Here is an 18,223-nt window from a genome sequence, read left to right as displayed (position 1 = left end):
CATTGCACAAGGAAGATGAGGGCAATTGCATTCTTAAATCATGAATCCCCAAGCATTTTAGTGCACTCAAGGGGCCTCAGGATCTCAAATCTGCTCAGAGATACTTGCTGCCCCACAGGAGGTGGCTCCAGTTTGCACAGGGATGCAAGGAGCCAGGAAACTCCAGACTGGAGGTTCCCAAAGCAAAAGGCAGGCAGAGCTGTAGGTTCCCAGCCAAGGCAGGCAGGGCACAGATTTCACAGAATTTCAGTGTGAAGACCTCCCCTGAAGGCTCTGAAAGGTTTGATGTAGGAGGGAGCTCAGTGACAGATCTGGGATGTGGGAGGCACTGACAGCAGCCGTGGCAGACAGATAATGAGGCAGATAGAGCAGACAATGCTCGGCTAGAGCTCCACCTGGATGTGGGTGGTTCCACAGAGGGGAGGGATGATGGGAGTTCAGGGCCACACCTGAGCAGGGCCAGTGACACCCAGCTCCAACACCTCTTTTCCAGTAAAGGGAGGCCGTGCAGGAAGGGTGCAGGCTGTGCCAAGGCAGGGCAAGCCCTGGCAAGCAGATGGGGTCCCAGTTCCCCCCCTGCATCACAGCATGTGCCCGAGGATACCATGGCCTTGTTTTTGCTGCTTTAGGCATTTGTCCTAAAAATGCACAGTACACTCCAAATCTCCAAAAGCCTTCATCATCCAGGAGAGCCCCAGAGCTCTGGTACCACATACAGTCACAGAATGGTTTGGGTTGGAAGAGACCTTAAAGATCATCTCATTCCGCCCCGTGCCATGGGCAGGGACGCCTTCCACTACCCCAGGTTGCATTAAGTCCTGTCCAGCCTGGCCTTGGACACTTCCAGGGATCCAGGGGCAGCCCCAGCTTCTCTGGGCACCCTGTGCCAGGGCCTGCCCACCCTCATAGAGAAAATTTTCTCTCCAATATCCCATCTAACCCTGCCCTCTGGCAGTGGGAAGCCATTCCCCCTTGTCCCTCCAGATCCTTGTCTAAAGTCCCTCTCAGCTCTCCTGGAGCCCCTTTAGGCTTTGGAAGGGGCTCTAAGGGCTCCCTGGAGCCTTCTCCAGGCTGAACAGCCCCAGCTCTTCCAGCCCATCTCCACAGCACAGGTGCTCCAGCCCTCAGAGCATCTCTGTGGCCTCCTCTGTGTTCCCTCCTCACCCAATCCTGCCCATCTCTGGAGACACACGGTCCCTGAGGGACGGGAAGAGGGGTCTCTAGTAACTACTGCTAAAACCTGAGGTGTGTAAAGCTCTGGGGAGGTCATGACAAAGAGCTTTTATTATTTTTCATGTTTTGCAAGACTCTGCAGGAAATCCAGTTCATCATAAAGAAAAAGAAGCTGCATAGAGAGAAAATACAGGAAAAAACATCAGAAGTCAGAAGTGGAAACAGTGAAGTCTAAGGCAGAAACCAAGCATACATTTTTGGAGCACTGGGAGTGAGCACAGGGCACATGTTTAAATTGGATCACAACTGACAGTTCATGCCATTATCAACACAAAAATAATCATTGTCACCTGCTGTCCTTTAGTTAATGTATTTACATCAGTTGCAAGTGGGTTCCTCCAAGCCCCCCATGCCAAAGGAAACTTTGCACTCATTTTCCAGCTACACCCCCAAGTCACAATGGGACAAGAAGCTAATTTGTAGTGATCGTGGCTAGAGCTTTCCAGGCACATTTTCCACAGTCACCCAAAAATCATCAGCACTGACACAACCAACTCCCAGTGACCCAGGCTGCCAGCAGTGTTGGCTCTTGCAGAGTCTGACCAGTGGAGCTCAGAGCAGCAGGGCTCAGAATAGATTAGTAACAAATTTATACTGCAGAGTTGTCCAGTTCCATTCCAAAGCCCATCTTGATTGAAGGGCAGGCCCAGGAATGCAAAAATCTCACAAAATTATCACCAAGGCTGCTGCAGTTGTCTGGAAACATTTGTTTCTGGAGCTGGAGGTCCCAGTTTCCCAGCACTGTCCTGTCTCTGTGATGTCCCCATTCCCAATGCTGCAGCCCAGGCTCCATCTGCCACCTCAGCTGACAGCACCAACATTGGCACACTATTTTCCAATTCTGTCCACTGCCAAATTTTTCTGATTTCCTTATAAAGATAAAATTCAAATATTGGTCTTTTGATCTTTACAAACAAAATGATGAGTCAATGAGTGCTTTGATAAGGGACAGGTTAGCCTGCATTTCTTAAAGTACATCCCTAAAGCACCTGCCCTCATCCAAGGGCATTTCAGGCAGCCAAAATATTAAAAAAAAAACCTGACTTTTTATTTGAACTCCAGCAGGTGGCAATAAAATCACCTGTAAAGAGCTGCTTGTTAATTATTAAAACACAAGAACTGCACACCATGAAGAATTTTGTCTATGACTGATCAAGTTAAATTGTTGGGGGCAAAAAAAAGAAGTAAAATGTTGAAAATGTTAACTCTGTTCTAGCTCTCCTGGAGCCCCTTTAGGCACTGGAAGGTGCTCTGAGGTCTGCCCCAATCCTTCCCCAGGTGAACACCCCCAGCTCTCCCAGCCTGGCTCCAGAACAGAGGGGCTCCAGCCCTCAGAGCACCTCAGTGGCCTCTTCTGGACTCTGTGCAGCAGTTCCTTGTCCTCCTTGTGCTGGGGACCTCACAGAAGGGGATGCAGCACTGCAGGTGGGGTCTCACACAAATACAACTTACACACAAGATTCATTTCCAATTCACAGGTGCCTTTGGAAAAAGCAGGAATTCACACAATCAAACACAAACATAAAGCAAGTTTATTCCTGTTCTAGTGGACTTGCAGGGCTGGGGATGGCTCCTCATCTGTAGCCAATGATTCCTTCAGGCCAGTCCTAGTTGAAAAGTGTCTCTTCTCTCCCCATGAAAGTGATGTGCTTGGTTATTTACAGGATAAACTTTTTCCATAATAGGAGACATTCACTGAATTTTGATTGAATGCAACATCACACCACCCTGTTCCCAGGGAGCAAGCTGCCTGCCAGCAGGCCACACCAGGGCCTGTGCTCAGGGACTGCACACACAGCACTGACACCACAATGTGCCAAAACGAGACATTTGAGAAGACTTTGTTTGTCTGAGGAGGCTTAGAGCTGAATCAAACATCAAAACTCTTGGATTTTAAGTTGCCAAACATGTTTGGTTTTGGATGTTTTTTGAAGTTGCCAAACATATTTGTTATAGGATTAACTCTAATTCTGTTTTCATGGCCAAGTCTGCAAAATAACCTCATGCCAGCTTCTTAATTTACACTTCTGTAGTAGGTGTAACTACATTCCTGCTATTCAGCAAGATTAGTACAATGCTGCACGTAAAAAGGATTAAGCATAGGAAAAAACAGTGTCTTTCTGAGGGATTCTGGTAATGTCTGCCCAGCTGAACTGAAAAACAAAGCCACACTGATCTCCACGACATGCCAGAACACTGCTATAGGAAAAAAAAAAGGATTTTGAAGTCAATATACACATGCACACAAATTTTCACTTCTTGAAACCTGATCTGCATGGGCACACAGGCTACCTTCCATCCTCCCTGGAAAGAACCAAATGGAGGAATATTGAAAACACACTGTTGGGTGCATTCTACTCTCTTCTCAGTCCTCCTTTGAAATAACAACTAGCAAGCCAGGATGAAGCCAAACTCTTGGTATTCATATAAGCACAAGGTAGTTCACCTTCATGTGGCTGAAGCTTCCCCACAGGACTTGGCACTTCACAGGAACAAAAGCCTAAGATCACAACTTCCCATTTGTTTCACCATCATCTTCCAAACCAACATTCAGAACTAATTTTTCTTTATAAGAAATTTCTTTGATTTTGCTTACAAGGGTTTTCTGTCTGATCTTAAGCATCAGGACATTCCAAGAAAATACTCAAAACGGAGAAACTACCAGCAAAGGTCTTGTGTGGACACAGCAGCTTCAAATAAGGTTTTTATTCAAAGGAAGCAGTTATGAGTTTCTCTTCTCCTCCTTGCATGATCCAAAGAATACATCAGAAGGATGTACCTAACACATGGGAACTTGGACCCTTGGAAATCAGCCACAAAGCAAAGACTTCAAAAGATGTTTATTAGGAAAACCAGATATTACAAGAGGGCTAAACAGATTGTACAAGACACGTGCAGTTTCTGGTACAATGCAGAGAACAAGAAAAGTCTGCAAATACAGGTAACACACCCACCTGAACTGCTACCATGGGCACATCAATGCTCAGGTCACTTGCCATGAAAGGCAGATACTGGGGTCCTTCAGGTAGCCAGCCAATCCCTGGGATATTTCACATTTCCTGCAGAAGTACAGATTGTACACATAGCTTTAATGGCTGTTAAAACAAAATTACTGCTCAGGAATTCCTACATCCAAGTTGGAGCATTAATATACTGTATCTCATAAAATTTTATTTCTTTGTTTTCATTCAAGGTCATCTAGATTTCATGTTCTTATAATGCATTTTTCCTCACAGATAATAAAACCTTGCTGTCTACACATGACTCTGCCTAGCAAAGCATATCTGAGACTGTTTGCTTTGTTAGCTAAGGAAGAGATCCAGATTTAATTACCTGTCAAAACAAGGTAATTCAGATGTATTGACAGGCAAGTCCCTTATAACCCACATCAGAGAATTGAGATATATATTAGCTAGTGCTTTTATTAGGCTTTGGAACAAACATGTCCTAAACTTGACCAAACCCAGGAATTGTTGTCTTTAAAGCACAGCTAACAGCAACCAGCAATCCTCCATCACAGAGTGGAGAGCAAAACTCACTGAGCTCAGCAGAGAAAAATGAGCATGACCAGCTCAACAGTTTCTAGCAACAAGTGTGACATTAACACTAATTCTCAATCAGGAAAATGAATAGGAAAAATATCTCACTGAACAGATTGGTGAATTTGCATGTGTCTGTATCTTAAAGGACAAATAAATACTGCAAGAATGATTACAAATCTAATTCTCAAATTAGTCTCTTCTCCTCCCCATATAATATATAATAAATGCCCTGCTTCCTGCCATTTTGTAATGGCTTTAGCAGCTGTCTGATATCCATAAATCCAACATCTGTCTATAAACTTTAAGGATCGTATTAGAAAAAAAACCAAAACAGATTAACTATCCAGAGCTTGGTTGCCAATCCCTTCACCCCCTGCCCAAGCTCTAAACTTACCTTCTCTGTTGCAACACAGCTGTTGGATATGCTATAAATAAAGACAAACATTTCAATCAACACTGAAATTAATAAATGGAGAAAACCACAGCTAAGACACACAGCACCTAAGCCCTCCTCAGACACATCAGACCACGGGGACCAGATAGGAGTACCTGCCACCAGAGTGCACACTTCAAGTCCATGCTTTAGTGCCCATCACAGTGTCTATCCTTCATCATCTAAAAACAGACCAGAAACAATGGCATTTCAAAGAGGAGAAAGTTATTAAAACAAAGAGCAATCCTACCCCATGGAAAAGAGGGAGCTGGCATTCAGCAGATACAAAAGCAGCAAACATGAATAAAATAGAATTCACCATCTCAGGAAAGGCTCTTTGTGGTGAATAATTTGAGAGTGCTAGGTAGTAATATTAATATGCAAATAGTTAACCAACTCTCACACACACTGTTTACAGAACTGCAGTGAGCATGAGCAGGTGTTACACCATCCTCCTGCCTCCCTATAAAGACAAAGGTAAGTGAAGCAAAGTCACCTATTTCACATGCCACCAAATATCCCAAGTTACTGGGGCAGACTTGGAAAGATTCTTACTGATTTTTTTCAAAATAAGCTACAACTCTCTGCATCAATTATCTGTAAGCTAAAACTTAGGACTGAATCTGAAAACAAGAATGCAGGCAATGTTCACCTGAGCTACTGCTTCAGCTCACTAAAGGAAATGTGACATACTGCCAGAGCTGATTTCAGCTGTTTTTACACTTCAGTTTCTGAATACCAGTTTGGAGGTTTGGTCCATGGTAAGTAATGAATATCCACGTTTCTTGACTTTAGCAGGAAGGCTTTCTTCTTTTTAATGCTGTTCCTCCTGCTATTTTTTTAGATGCTTAAGCATGCAGAATAAAAAGAAATCCCAGCTATTGTGGAACAGATCATCATCTTTTCCAAAGTGGCCATTAAGGAGAGAGAAGCTGTTCAGAGATGGATCAACCTGAACATCCTGCAGATGAAATAAAATGCAACAGTCATTTCATTAACATCTGCTCAGGCAATTCATAACGTTGTGCAGCAGTGACATTAACTAGTGTTTGCTTACTCTTTTTTTAAGAGGAGGCAAGGATTTAAAGTCCTAAATGACTCTAATGTGCTCATGTGAATGGTGAATAAGCAGGCTGCAAGATTTTGTGTTGCTTATGCAAGTGTAAGAGATGATGCCTGTCAAGGTGCCACCAGCAAAGTGCTACTGCAGGAGGCAGTGCACTGCCACACTCCCCAAGAGCACTTCCAAGACTAACAGCCAAAAGGCATGAATACAAAACAGCCAATTCCAGAGAAACTAGAGATTTTAAGATTCAAGAACTGTGATCACAACATCCTATTTCTCTAAAAAATGAACGAAGCCTGAAGAGATCAAGAGGCATAAGCTAAGCCAGGCCGATGACCCAGCCCAGGCCAGAGACCAGAGATCAAAGAACCCAGAGGAAAATCACCCCTCAAATGAATTCAACCAACAAATAACTGTTCCAAGAAGCTGTGAAGGTTGATGGGGTCCTGTCATCAGTGTGCAGATATAAAGCTTTAGAGCTCACTCAGACCAAGCTGACTTCTGCACCTAAAACTCTTGGGTCACAAGATAGGCAACTTTTATCAGAAAGGGCTCAGACAACAGAGCAAAACCACAGAGCCAAAAAAGGCTTGATCTCATCCCTCCTATTACCTCTGGTAATGCTCTGGAAGATGGAAACTCTCCCAGCTCAGCAGTGCCAGGAAGGCAGCACTACAGAGATGGAACACCTCAATGGAATGGGAAGGTGTTCAGAGTCAGTGAAGCAGAATCACCTCAAACATCACCCACTCCTGCCACACTTCAGACATTACCCTGCACTCTGACTGACGTCAGGAGGTCCTATTCATGGACAAAACCTACCAAAATGAACAGAAGGACTGAAAATATTTTACTTATTGAAAATGTAAGCCAGGTAGGATGCTGAAAGACTTGAAGAGCCATCATGAAAAGTGGAAAAGGTCCAAGCCCAAAGAGAAAAGGTCACACATGAAGTAGAAACACAGACAAGCAAAGACCTCCACGGCAAAACATATAAAAGCTGAAAAGCTGCAGGCAAAGCTACACTTTTTGTTTGGACTTTGGCCAGGAACTTCCCTAAGAGAAACTGGAAAGGATGCAGGTGTATGGGACCTGACACCTTTGTGAGCAAAGAGAAAGAGGCTGCAGACATAGGTCAAGCACAAAGACAGCAGCGTTGAGCAAGGAAAAGGTGCACCAAAGCCTTACCTCTCTCCAGCTCCCAAGGGCTGCCCTCCTTCAGCCAGGTCATGCAGCTCTGTGCTGCTCTTCACCAGGTATCAAACCACCAGAACTGTTTGGTTCAATTCTTCTCCCAACCCAAATCACACGTGAAGAAAGCAGGCACTGAGCTCCACTTCTGAGAACACAATTGATTTTTATCTCCTCCTCTGCCTCTCTTGTTGTATCAGTCTCACAAATATTCCACCTGAGCCTCGCAAACCAGCAGGTACCTGAGAAGGCACTGAGTCAGGTGACACCCAAAAAGGTGTTTTCAGACAAATATAATGAGCAGTTACACAAACAGCTCTCTATCTCATCTCCACTAAAAGCTCATTAAAACCCAGCTTCCGAATCACTTCAATTTAAAATACAGAAAACCAGGAATATGTGAAATATGTGTCTCTCTTTTTTTTTTTTCCTTCTTAAATGTTGGCAAGGAGTTCTAAACTGTGAGGTAAATATGAGCCAAGCCTTCTGACCATGCTGACTACTCGTGCATGATGAACCTTAAGAGATTGAAAGGGACTAAGCCTAAGTCCAGGAGATGTAGAAAACACCTAGAAAAGGAAAAATATTCAAAAAATGTAACAATAAATATTGAAAAGAAACTAGGGAGTCATATAATCTTCTGTCCAACTTCTCTACTTGCCAGTTATTTCTCCTCTCTTTTTTTTTTTTTTTAATTTTTCCCCCAGTGTAAGGTTGCAAAGGGGCACTGAGAAGCCATCTACTGGTATTCCCAAATTCCTTCAGTCCAGATTCAGATGAAATTTGTGTGCAACACTGTAAGAAGCAATTATAAATACTTCAAAAACAACTTTTGCCTGAGCAGTTTCAATTCAAGAACCACTGGGCTAAAAATAAACTTGATTTAAGTAGTGGAGCGTATCTTGATTATTCCAGGTATTATTCTAACAATTTTAAGAGCATGGTACCCAGCCCAAGAATCCAGGATGTGACTGATACTTGTGCTCTAGTAATCCCTTTCCACATGTTTCCTGTTCTGCCAGACAGCAGCTGCATCAGTCAGGCAGGGAAGAGCAGCACTGCCCTGCAGGCTACAACCAGAGCACTGCCACAGGCCAAGAGTCACTCACAGGCAAACAGCAATTTTGCTAGATTTTTGCAAATTTAAAAGTATATCCAGGCTCCAACTGACTTCATACTGTGCCACAGCTTTAGTGTCCTAGTGTGTGTGCAGAGGCTATAATACCAGATGGCATAAATGAAGTCCTGAAATCCTCTCAGGAAATCCAGCAATCAAACTTCTCCACACATACAAGGAGAGGTAACTTACCAACTCAGTTAATATGGCATCATGAATGTTCTTCAGGGATTATGAGATGAGATGAGGATGGAAGCTAAAACATTATTAGTAGATAAAGGGGTCCAGGCACTTGTGTACTAAGATATGAGTTTTAACTTCTTCAGAGCCTGATTTCTGATTGCTGTTAATAACTATAGTTTCTAAACTAATAGAGAGGGAAAAAAGTGTGCATTTACAGAGCCATAGGCTTTTTCTTCCCCTTTCATTCAGCCAGCAGCCATCTTCTTCCAGGCAGCATTAAGACACCTGCACTGGCTGAACTGTTTTAATGACAGGACTGAACCATGAGTGTAACAAGCAAATGAACATCTAATCACACTTACATCTCAATTTTCATCAAGCAATCCTATCTCTGTAAGCAACTGCAATCATTCTCAGGCTCTTGGTATTAAAGTCTGATTGTGGGGGTTTTTTTCTCACTGAAGGTTTTGTGGTCTCAGTTTGGAACAGAGAAGAATTTTTTGCTAACACAAGCAGAGGCTCTGTGCATCAAAAAGGAGTCTGTCTTTGCTTGAGATCCACCTGGCTCTGCCAATCCCACGCTTCCTCCTGAAAGTCTTCTTAAATATTTATACGCTGCAGACCCTCCATGCCCAGGGGATTAACCAATTCAGGCATCATTATCTAATTTTCATCAACCAACACAGTAAATGACAACAGAGAATCAATGTGAATTATGTACCCCATGTTTCTGTTACATCAAGAGCAAAGTTCACAGTCTCTATGGCCAGATCCAGCTCAGTATCTGAAAAACATGTATTTTTAAATTAAAAAAAAAAAGTTACACCAAACATCCTTGTGGTCTGTCCTGCATTAATTAACTTATTACTAGAGGCTTTGTAAGAAATACACAATGGTTAAAAAGATGCAAACCACACCACTTCTTTGCATTTCGAGCTTGTAGGAACTCAAACTGAAACAGCCACAGAAGACAGCACAGATAATCATCTAGTGTTAGTACTTCCTGCTCCTCTCCTGGTTACCCAGGCTACAAGCAAGTCACTACTCTGGATTTGGATTTCATGCATTAGTGAAGAAGACTGCCTCTACTGGTCTAATGTACAATGCTTTCCTAAATGTCTGATGTCCTCTCTTTTTCCCAAGGTCAGTCATTCTGTAGAAATACCGAGTAGAAAACTTTGTGAGCTAATTCACTTCCACCCTTTGTTCACATAAAAGCAACACTGGAAATAGCCTGTCTCAGTAGGAACTGCCCAGATTGTATCTGCAGACACAGCCTTTCAATTGCACTTGACAGTTCAAACAAGACAAGTCTACCAAAAAATAGACCAATTTTCTACAGAATGCCAAAAAACTCTACCCTGCAGAAATAATCTTCATGGAAAGTCAGGATATCACACCTGAATCCCAAGAACTCAAATACAGGGCCTTTGTATAACTAGAAACACGGAATCAGTATAAAAAGTTCAATCGAGTGAAAATTACTGAAGTTAAAGGAAAAAACATTGCAAGTGCTGCCTCTGAGAAGAAGGATGATTATTCCAACACAAAATTGGACTCTAAACCTTTATGCTAGAGTCTAGACTTCGCTGTAACAGAAGAGCACTGCTTTTCATGTATTCCTGAAATGCAAATTTCTATTACTACTTGTTCCTCGGTCAAAGAAGGGGTGGAGCTAATCACAGCAATCAATTAAGAGCTGAGCAACCACGAGTGTTCTTCCATATGTGTAAACAAACACTCTGCCCATCCCACACTGCACACACACCAGAAAAATCACAAAGAGCTACTCAAATAGTTGCACATCTGTATCTCATTTCAGCAACTTCTACTGATACAGCCACACATTTGATGTTCTTTAGCTGCTTCTATTTTAAACCTCAGCCTAGCTGCTAAAAGGATTTTTTAAGCTATTTCCAATGAAAGAAAAAAGATGACCTACATTGGTGGAGATACCTCTCTGGCCACACAGCCTCCCACAGTGGGGAGGTGCAGCCTTCACTGCACAGACCCCACTTTGGCCCAGTGAAATAGATTTAATTTGTGACCTTTAGATTTTACATGCTACACTGCAAATCCTTCTGAACCCACTCCTAAGGCACATAAAAGAAAGCATCTATTTGACATGAGAGGAAAGACTCAAACTTTACAACCAGGAGTCAGTCAAGCAAAAAAGGAGGGGGAAAAAAGCACATTTATTTTCTATGAACTGCCATGAAAGAAACATAGAGAAGATTTACTGTTTACCAGAACATTAATGAAAATATATGTTTTAACGCTTCACAAACATGATGAATGATGAATCTTTTTTGCATAAAATGATTTTATGAGCAAATCAGCTCCTAAGTGCATGCCTACATTTCTCTGCAACATCTATCATCTAGAAATGCTGACAAAATTAGTAACTCAAATTCTCATACTTCATGTAGGTAAGGAGTATCAAAGACATTTGAAGAATCCTGTAGTATTTTTACCTTTACATACCACATCAAAAAATCATTTGAAGAACAGCAAAGTCCACTCAAAAACATCTCAAACCTTGCAACAGAGCTTTGCATCTGCACCAGCAGCTTGTTGGCTCAACACATCCAAGACACTGCAGGAAATGCTTTTCTCCTCTTTCTCTCTACATAAGGAGACAAGTACAGGTGAACATCCAACCAACAATGGGAGAGGAAAGGAAGAGTAGAAGTGAGAAGCCACAACGCTACCATTAAGGGTTTAAGCACCCTCATTTCTCAGGAACCTTCAATTCAATGTCTCTACTCATAATCACTGGTTTGTACAGCATGAGAGCAGCAAGAACTGCTTGATGGTCAAGTATCACTTTGGATATGAATTGAGAAACAGCTGAGAAATCCTGCTGGCAAGTTCACCAGGAGAACTGCTACAGATTCACTCTTCAACCTGAAACTGAGTTTTGCCTCTGACCTGTGTGTTCAGCTCAGCAGTGCTCTATCAAAAAGCCTACAGACTGCTTACCAGATGTAATGCAATGTATTAGCATCCTGCAAATGTACAGCAGTTTGAAAATCGAAGCTACAGAAATCAAAACCAACATATATGGCATAAAGACTGACTAGGTATTCATTAACAGGGTTTTTGTAGAGAGCCCCTAAATAATGGCTGGAAGAAAACTGGTGGGGCAGAAAACCAAATTTGACAGCAATGGTTATGGTTAAGAGTCATTTTTAAAGCTGTGTCCACCAAAAGTTTTAAATTGAATCCAGAACTGTTTGGAAACAGGAGAATAAAGGCGGCTGCTCAAATTTCTGGAGTAAGCACAATGGGATAAGCATGACTGTCCTTATTTATGAGCTACTGCTCAGCTATCTGGCTATTAAAGCACCTTTTTATGATCTACACTCCTCCAGTTTTTGACCCTATTGAACTTGATTTGCAGAATGGTAGGGTGCTAATATTCTCCTGGCCTAATTTTAAGCACTATACAAGATCCCTGGATTCCCAGAAGAGTTCTATGAACCCCTCACTGCAGCCCTTTCAACTCTGACCTTCCTGATACTGCATCAAGGACACTTCCAAGGTGGGAAGAGAACACCCACGGCAGCATGAACAGATTTATAAAATACCTGAAAAGTGGCCATACCAGCAAAAACAGAAAGCAAAAAGAATTCACAGTTCTTTTCCTCTTCCTGGAGTGGCACACAGCAAACTTTGGTGAGAGGCCCCAGAGCCCTGATGTCAGACCATTGGCCATCCCTGCCAATAACTCATGTTCACTGAAAAATGATCCAGCTGTTCCTGAACTGCTGCATTAGTGGGGCATTTCCCAAACCTGACCAGCTACCACCTACCTGTGCAAGGGCACTACTGCAACTCCTCTGCCAGGGAGAGAAGGAAAAGGTGCCCAGTCCATAGGGTGCTGTGGGCACAAATATGCTGTCTTTCCTTGTTTGGGACTTTGGGCTTTTTGTAAAGGTTGTTTGGTTGGTTTTGGCTTTTTTTAAGAACTGCAACTATTTTTAATCACAGGACTTTTAGCTCATGCAGCATTTCACTTCTCTTTTCCTGCAGCAGTTAGAGCAGCACAGCAGGGAATTCCAGAACAGAAAGAAGCATCCATTGCTAAGACTGCTGAATGCTCTCCAGAATTAGATTCCTCTCCTATCATGAAATTAATGCTTACACCACATCTCCTCTGAAATTCCAGCTGGGTATGCACCTTCTGCACACCAAATGTGAAATGTCTGAAGGTATGTCAGAAAGAATAATGTCATGTGAACAGGTGCTGATACAATGGATGCTCATTCCTTGAAATTAAAATGTGAATACAATCACCTCTCACAGGCTGCTGTGAAGATTTAAAAACAGAGAGAGAAAAAACTGTGTATCCTACACTTACACAAGCTCTGCAGAAGTTCAACAGGAGAATCCAATGAGAACACTGTTCACTGGTGCTAAAGAAGGAGAAAAGTGAAGCTTGTTTCTGAAGCAAGGAGGGCAGAACTGGAATTTTGTCTGCTTTTCATTCTTTTTACCCCCCTTTTTATTTTTTTGCATTTAATGTAATTTGGCAGCTTACGTTCACATAAATACATACTGATATTGTGTTTTAAACTCATAAACTTCACTGATAAGAGACTGATGTTTTATGAAAGTAGCATGTCCCATTCCCACTATTTCCAGCTATCTCCAAATTCCACATGTGCAAAATCCAATCCATTCAGTTGCTTTTTCTCCTGTAAGGACCTTGCCATCTGCTTCTTTTCCCAGAGACAGGCCACCTGAGCATTGCAGCACAGCCTGCTACACTCACTATCAGCAGCTCTATGGGACGTGCAGATTGGAAAACCCAGAATTAGGAGATCCTCTTTTTTCTGTTCATGATCTTTCAAGTGAAACAACATTGATGATTTTGTGTGATCATAACTGTTCTCAAGTTGCTCTATGCTGAGTAAGGTTTATCTGTAATGAAACAAATACTTCATTTCTGAAAATTCCTTACAAAATACCTGTACTCACCAGGCACATTTCTTCTGCAGTTGGTGTCAGAACTGGCATGCTATTCAGTCCCATGGTAAACAATGACTGCACCTGGAATGCTCCTCTAGCCTAGTAAGCTTTTCCAACTTCTCTGCTCCTTTCCAAGTACTGCATGAACAAGCAGGAAAAGACAAGTCTGCTGGCTGAGGAAAGGTGCAAGATGAGCAGGTGCCATGAAGAATTCAACATGTCCAAGTATTTGATTTGCAAACCTGTTCTTCAGCTTTTGCTATTTGTTTGTCTAGAATCAACATATGTCCTCCACAAAAACAGATAATTATTAAAATCCAGTGGGATTTTATAATGGGATCAACTACAACTGTCCATTGGTACAAAAGCCATTCTCTCTTGATTAGTGCCTTCTAAGCATTTTCATGTTCAATACATAAAAGATTCAAACTCATGATATGCCAGTTTTGTTATTTCCAAGGCAAAATTTTATTATTTTTCAAAGATCTACTTGGACACATTTCTTAACAGCATTCTTAAGCTTTGAAGAAGTGTGCTGCAAATTCTTTGCTTTTCCACAGGTGGGGAAAGAAATCCAACCCATACCTGGATTTAATCAGAGAGGGAAAAATTTAAATGTCCAAAATGTTTTATGCTTCCAGCATCCTAAAAGAGCATCCACCTTTCTTCTGAAGTGCAAGTCATCTTGATTTTCAAATTAATTTCAAGAACCTATGCCATGCTTCCCTTGAACATGGACAAATTTTACCTCAACTTTTACCTTCCACACTTGCAATCTCTCCATGGTAATGGCAGATTTTGAAAGCTATTCCAGTGCTCAGGTCTGTGGAGCTCATATCCTCCCTCCTCCCACACCAACCCTTTCACCTTACTGAAGGAAATGAGAAAGAAAGTTTTCTTACCTATAACTCCAAGGTTAATGTCCCCTGCGAACCCCACCTAGCAAGTCGACATCATGACATGTCAGGTCAGCCTCAACCACGCTTCCCTGATAGTCAGGTAAAAGGAAGGAGTTAAAATACAAAATTGACACTTGCAGATTTCTGGACATCAGAAAATATATTCTGAACTGTCTTTCAGAGCTTCTGGTAACCTCCAAGTTGTTAAAACAACATTTCTTCAGAGGGATTCTCCTGCTCTAAAATTTCAGAAGTTCCTGATCAATAACCAAGTATCGCAGATCCAGCTTGACTATTTTATTTGAATGAGACCAAAAGCTTATGGTTTCCCTTTAGTACAAGTGATTTTTTTTCTCCCTACCCTACACATTTTATCAACTAATACACGCTCAACAATCTGCTCTGGGTTTCAAAGGACAATTTAAGCCAATAGACTACAACAGCTTCATTCAAGTTCTAAGTTAACAGAAGCTCTAACTTCTTTTTGTTGTTGTTTTAGAAAAAACAGGAACACAAGGTGGTACACTCTTTCTATAAGGCTCTGAGCTACTCACACAGGTCACAGGAATGACAGAATTCCACTGACAACCTCCACCTTACAAGCAATCCTTAATCACACACGTACTCCACCTCAAGTCATGCATGATCAAAGATTGCTGATGACAGATTTCTAGGATAGGTCCTTGCTGTTCTATGGATGGGCCACCAGCACTTTTGGATAACAATTAATTCTTGCTGAAAATACGTTCATTCAGTAAGGTCTATGGGTCTTGGTACCAAATGTTTTTGAGAGGTTTAAGACTTTTTGCTCAGCACTTCACCTTTATTTCTCTCCTAGCCTTATAATAAGAGTGCCCTCTGTAATTTTTTTCCGTGTAGTTTAAATTATTGAAATGGGCTTAATGTCCAAACATAGAAGGGACAAAAAGTGGTCAGGTTTTTATACACAGTCACCAAAATCATGCGGTGATCTTCTACTTCGAGTTTATTTTGGAAAGGTTTAAGCAATGCAGTTGTCATTCTTTAATAATCAGACTACAGAAGCTGAGATTTAAAAATAAACAATTGCTAGAAAACACTTTGAAAAAATGCAAACTATGTTGAATGAAATAGTAAAATTGTAAGTTGAGTTTAGTAAACTAACTTGTTAATAAAGTGAAATTAAGTATATAATAACACAGTAGCTGTAAAGTATTTTGCTAGAGTTTTGGAACTGCTAGGAATCTGGTAACTTGCTTCTTAAGTCAAACACCTTATCAATACAGACGTTTAAGAAACTGCTATAAATGAGTGATCAAATGATTATTAAAACTCCATTTCATGGCTCCTCCTCCAATGCCAGCAGGACACTCATAAAAGCTGAATATTGGTGTGCAAGTTGAAATCCATTTTCAACATATTATAGAGGATTTTTGCTAGGTTATACTGAAGAAACAATCAAAAGAAATGCACGAGAGTAAATTTAAATTTATTTTTTAACTAGATGTCAAAATTGTGGTGAGAAATTCTTCCTTTGAGTCAGGCATGGTAGTTCTCCTTTGTACTACAGTATCTTTGCTTGGTAATTTTTTTTCCTTCATTTCATTAAGTTCTTTCAGTTCAGCACACACCACTATTCAAGTAAGCTGTAGCACACCTTATCTAAGGATTAAATAAAAGTACTGCTGCAAATTTAAAAGGTGAATTTGAGTAGCCATAAACCATGTAAATCAAATAACTTGGTGTATCTTGCAAATATAAACTTCTACTGAGTTTAGCCATTATGATTTTCAATTATAAAAATTAATAGCTCACTCCTCATATTGAATAAAACTACTAGCATAAATGATGATTAGGGAGAAAAGTAAATACAAGATGCAACTTTACAGTTCTTGAGGAAGACAATCTTAACATTTTTGTTTCTCAGCTCTTTTGTAACCACTATAACTGAGGTGTTTAACTTCCTCCCCACTCCCCCCACAGCCCTTACTAGCACCTCACCTCTCCTAGCTAACATGTGCAATATGGGAATACTACTTCTTCCAAGATGGAAAGGACTTGAAACATGATTCCAATTAAGCTCCTTGTACTAGATCCCCTTTACAATGAATACTGAAAAGCCAATACTTATTGGGACTACAGGGTTCTGCTCAGCACTATAAGAGCTGTATTACTACCAGAAAGTCATAGGGATAGGGCAGCAAAACTTTGTGTTAGAACAGAATTACAAACCACATCCTTATGACAAGCAAAAGCCTGAAGTGTATACTCAGGCAACAGCCCTCTGAGTTCACTGCTCAGGTAAGAAACAGAGAGGACATGATATGGCCCCATTAACTTTATGAAGTGGGGAAAAAAAAAAAGACAACCCAACCCCCAACATACTAGATATTGATTTTTTTTAAAAGCACTTTTAAGCTACTTATGACCAGTTCTATTATTGGAAGAGCCTGACATGGGCAAACCCATTTCTGAGAAGCAGACAGACATCTTCGATTCAGGTCACAACTCAAACCCTGCAATCCCATTCCAGATCCATAGCAGCGTGGGGAGGCTCATCTTACTGGGTATATTCTGACACAACACACTTGAGACACCAGACAGGAATAGAAGACAAAGGGAGGAGTATGACCACTGAAGTTTAACTTCCTCAATAGTCTGTGTTTGGAATGCTGTAAATCAAGTATGAGCAATGTATTGGATTTGGATATTTAGAGGTCCGGCAATAGTTTTCTTTAGAGAAAGTATAAATCCGTTTGTTTCTCTCTTTTCTTGAGAAGCAAATGTTCTTCATTGTGGTACAGAATGGCTTAGATGCAACACAAGAGTAATGTCATGATTAGCCAGTTAAAATTGACATCTGGGAATGTCCAAGACAAGGGTCAAAGCAACACATAATATAATGTAGCTAGCAATGCCCTCAAAAGATAAAGTCTTAAACTTTTTAACAGCCTTTATTTTAAGGCAGGAGAATTCTAAGGCAAATTGTTCATCATGGCAGAACATCAAATTAAAATGTCAAGATAGAAATAAGCAGAATCTGGAGAGTATGTTCGTGTTATCCGTAGCAAGAAATTAATTTAGTGTGCCATAGCACCCAAGCTGTAATTCTCATTCCTAGTCAAATATTAGCTGAGATTAGATTAAGATGCTTGAGATCAAAATAATTTCCCTGTGTGTTTGTAGGCTCAGTTATCCAATAAGGCTGGATCCTACCAGAACAGCCTCCACAGGGACTCCACAGGACATCACCAAAGGAACAAAATTAACACCATTGTAGGATCTGCTTCCTTCTGCACATTACATTAGAAGACTAGATTTAAATTAGATCTCTGTGAATGCTTGGATACAATTCAACACTTTTAAATAGGAAAAAAAAGTTTCAAAATTAGATGCTGATAAATTATTGAGCAGCAATTAAACAGTGAGTGCCTTTTGGGCTGTCTGTAATTTCTCCTAGTTTTCAGTCTGATGTCCACAGTGCTACATGTTGGAAAGCACAGGAAATTTTGCACAAATTTGATCACTCACATAGGCAGTTATACTTTGAAAACAATATTTTTCACAAGAATTACCAATGAAATAATGTTTTAGGACACAATTGAA

At 41.1% G+C, this 18,223-nt stretch overlaps 1 long non-coding RNA gene across 1 annotated transcript; it reads right to left on the bottom strand.

Moving 5' to 3' along the window:
* Positions 1-864: 864 nt before the first annotated feature.
* On the bottom strand, positions 865-5,458 carry LOC119711162. Its single transcript, XR_005259675.1, has 3 exons — positions 5,325-5,458; positions 5,170-5,200; positions 865-4,292 (listed from the first exon to the last, which is right to left on the bottom strand). It is a non-coding gene; the product is annotated as an uncharacterized LOC119711162 (long non-coding RNA).
* Positions 5,459-18,223: the final 12,765 nt, after the last annotated feature.

This window comes from Motacilla alba, chromosome 23, assembly GCF_015832195.1.
Source record: "Motacilla alba alba isolate MOTALB_02 chromosome 23, Motacilla_alba_V1.0_pri, whole genome shotgun sequence".
NCBI lineage: Eukaryota > Metazoa > Chordata > Aves > Passeriformes > Motacillidae > Motacilla > Motacilla alba.
Note: the sequence above shows the minus strand (reverse complement) of the source record. Positions and strands in the feature narration are given on the sequence as shown.